The following is a 3,952-nucleotide window of genomic DNA, read 5'->3' on the forward strand; positions in this document are numbered from 1 at the left end:
AACTCTTATTCTTTTAACCGAACACTGAAATCTTACATTTCTGTCAAATAAACCAAACACAATAGTGTATCAGTTAATGTTAGAGTAATCTTATTCCAAAGATAATGTTACATTACATAAACCAAACGCCCTAAAGGTAAGTCTGATCCTATATTTTCTATGTGTTAATCATCCATGTTTTACTTTACTTGTTTTCTAATCAGGGTTTTGATTGAAGCCAAAACATGGCAGAGAAGAGAAGCAGTGGTGGAGGAGGAGAAGTAGTGATTAATGTTCACAGTGAAGAAAATCCCGAAGTGCTAAAAGGGTCAGCTCCAATCGAAATAGAGGCATTGGACCCTCAGCAAAATGCTCATGTTTCACCCACCAAATTTGGTCCAACTCTAGATAAAGTTTCAATTGAGAAAGGTAAATGGCGTAATAAGAAGCTTAAGGGAGTTGTGATTGAGTGGTTCATATTTTTGTTACTCTTGGGATGCTTGATAGCTTGCTTAACCGTAGATAACCTGCAGAATATCCATTTTTGGGGGTTGAAAACTTGGAAATGGTGTGTACTTGTTATTGTTATATTCTCTGGTATGTTGATTACTCGTTGGTTTGTACGTCTTGTTGTTTTCTTGATTGAGATCAACTTCCTACTGGGGAAGAAAGTGCTGTATTTTGCTTATGGTTTGAAGAGAGTGTTCAAGTGTTCATATGGCTTAGTTCAATTCTTGTTACTTGGGTTCTTTTTTTTCTTGATGTCAAGAGATCGAAAACCACCACGAAAATCGTCGATAATGTAACATGGGTTCTTGTAAGTGTTGTAATTGGAGCATTCTTGTGGTTGTTGAAGACTTTGTTGTTTATGATGTTGGCTTCCAATTTCCATAAGAAAAATTCTTTGACAGAATACAAGAATCAGTCTTCTATCAGTACATAATCCAGACCCTTTCGGGACCTCCGTTGATGGAATTGGCTGAAGAAACAACGGCTCATTGACTGTTCGCAATGCGAAAATGGGTAAAGGACATAAAACCAAAAAGTTAATTGACATGGGAAAGGTCCATAGGTTGAAGCGAGAAAAAGTTTCATCTTGGCATATGAAGGTGTTGGTTGATGCTATCACCAATTCAGGGATTTCCACAATCTCCTACTCCTTTGACGAAAATACTTACGAGGAAGGCGGTGAACTAGCCGATAAAGAGATCACTAATGAGGAGGAGGCAATTTATGTTGCTTATCAAATTTTCAATAACATTACTCGTGGGCATAGCCGGTCAGCTTCTCATGATGCTTGGTGCCATTTCTTTCATTTTTTTTTGTTTAAATTTTGCCTTTAACTGTAGTCTCTTTATGATCAGTTACTTTGATGGGGATGACCTTTTAAGGTTCATGATTAAAGAGGAGGTGGAGCTTGTGTTTCCATTGTTTGAAGGATCACATGCTGGAAAAATTGACAGAAATAGTTTGACAAACTGGGTGGTAAGAGCACTATATGAAACTCTAGTTATTTATATGGTTTAAGCTAAAAAAAAAGCTTGTTTCCTGTCATTTCATACAGGTAAAGGTTTACAGGGAGAGGAAGGGACTAGCAAACACTTTGAGTGACACCAACATAGTTGTAGATCAATTGAATAAACTTGTGAAGGCGATCTTGATTGTGGTCACTTTCATTATATGGCTTCTCTTGGTGGGAACTGCAACCACAAGAGTGCTTCTTGTAATTGCAGCATTTTTGTTTGCAGAAACCTCCAAGACGATATTTCAAGTCGTCATATTCATATTCGTGATGCATCCGTTTGATGTCGGTGATCGTTGTGTGGTTGATGGTGTTCAGGTAAATTACTGAAAGGACATGCTTCTTTCATTGTGAATTTCTGGGAAAATTAAAAAAAAAAGGATTACTAACTATGCTTCATCACTTGGTAACTCACAGTTGGTGGTCGAGGAGATAAATATTTTTACGACCACCTTCCTGAAGCTCAATAACGAAAAGGTGTACTACCCAAACTCGGTTTTGTTTTCGAAGCCTATCAGCAACTATTACAGAAGCCCTGATATGGGTGAGGTTATAGAGTTCTGCATTGATTTCAGGACACCAGCAGAAGCAATAGCCATTCTGAAAGATAAAATAAGGAAGTAAGTTGAATGTAGATCAATCCTTGCTTTAGATCATATAGGATCATGGTTAATGGAACTTATTGGTCTATGCATTTGTGCTGCCATATTCAACCAGGCACTTGGAAGCTTCTGTCATATGGCATCCTAACCACCTCGTGGCTGTGACGGAGATCGAGAACGACAAGAAGTTAAAGATGGCTCTCCATTGTAATCATACAATGAACTTCCAGGACTTCAGGGAGAGGAACAGGCGTCGAACTGATTTAATCATTGAATTAAAGAGAATTATGGAAGAATTGGGCATAAGGTACGATCTCCTTCCCGAACAGGGGAATCCAAACCAAGACACTCGAGACAAGCCAGACGCAACAGCATATGCGGCACCTGATCTTTAAGTATTCCTTGTTGCTTACAGTTTTGTATAATATTTGTTGGAGCTTGGCCAAGAGCGGCAATGAATACCTATAGTTGTAATCTAATACGGATTAGGGGAAAATGGTTATTGCAGAAGAAAAGTTCCAGCCTACAAATATAGTTGAGTCATATTGTATATGTAAGCTTGGATTATATCTATGATAATGTTCTAAATTAGTTGCTTATTGCTTTGTCCTGTTGGACCAATTGATTATTTTAAATTGACTTAAATATACAAAAGGAGCTCAACCTATGTTCGTTTTTCCAGTTTATTGGCTGAAGTTTATTTTGTTCCAATAATGTTTCATTCTGTTACTGAAAATGGGTCGAGTTGAGATAGACCGTTAGTTTTCTCCGTTAAGTAACACGTGTCACAATATCGTAATTTTGAAGAAAAAAAAATTAAATATTAAAAATATTATTATATTTATAAAAAACCCTTATTTCATTTAAATTACAAAAGGCATCAAAATCCTTAAAATCCCCAAATCCTAACATTAACTAGCCGCCGCCGCCGCCCTTTCCGACCATGACCACCGCGGCCGACATAGTCATTGTCACCATCCTAGTTATAAGTCGTCGAAGTTGTTGTTGATTGGCCGTCGAAATCGCTTGGGATTGTGATTTTCATCCTAGGATTCGCAGAGTATAAAACGTTGATTTACCGTCGATAGACCATTTATCGGTCACGATTTCATAGGGGTTTTGGTTGTCGGGGGAGGTGAGGTCGGGTGGAACTTCATCGACGGACAGTCGACGTGGGTTTAGGGGTGAAATGAAGGTTTTCAAAGTTTTGGGGTTATTTCAAATTTTATGTATTTTTTTTCAAAAATATATAATTTTATTTTTTAAATTTTATATAAAATTTTTAAAATTATCAGATTGTGACACGTGTCACTTAACGAAGAAAACTAACGGTTTGTCGTAGCTTGACCTATTTTGAGTAACAGAATAAAACGTTAGGCACCAAATTAGAACGAAATAAACGTTAGGCACTAAATCGAAAAAATGAACATAAGTCGCCTTTTGTATATTTAAGCCTTCTAAATCTTTAACGTTGTAATATGTGATGTTTTTATAATGAACGTTGTTGTTTACAATTATATATTAAATATTGAACTTTGGCTATTAAAAGAAATATTCAAAAATATATATTGAACTTTGGAGTTTGCCATTTTGGATAACGTAGTTAGCTTTGTAAATATTTAAATTTGGACGTTTATGGCAAAGCCGAAGATGTTGATGCTGAGGCAGCCTCACCTGAAAATAAAGCTCATTGGTATTTGAGAGTCGTGGATCCAATTTTGGACCACAATTCTAATACATGCTTCACTCTGCAAATTTACCCTAAATTTAATGTTATTTGTATTTCCAACCCCTTTTCATGGTAAGATTGGATGTCTTTTGTGGATCAAACCCGGAAAGCACTCGGTAC

The 3,952-nt window shown here is 36.7% G+C and overlaps 1 pseudogene; it reads left to right on the forward strand.

Moving 5' to 3' along the window:
• Positions 1 to 216: 216 nt before the first annotated feature.
• On the forward strand, positions 217 to 2,623 carry LOC120182279 (annotated as a pseudogene).
• The last annotated feature ends 1,329 nt before the right edge of the window (positions 2,624 to 3,952 follow it).

The sequence above is a fragment of the Hibiscus syriacus genome, unplaced genomic scaffold (assembly GCF_006381635.1).
Source record: "Hibiscus syriacus cultivar Baekdansim isolate YM2019G1 unplaced genomic scaffold, ASM638163v2 tig00112636_pilon, whole genome shotgun sequence".
NCBI classification, from domain to species: domain Eukaryota; kingdom Viridiplantae; phylum Streptophyta; class Magnoliopsida; order Malvales; family Malvaceae; genus Hibiscus; species Hibiscus syriacus.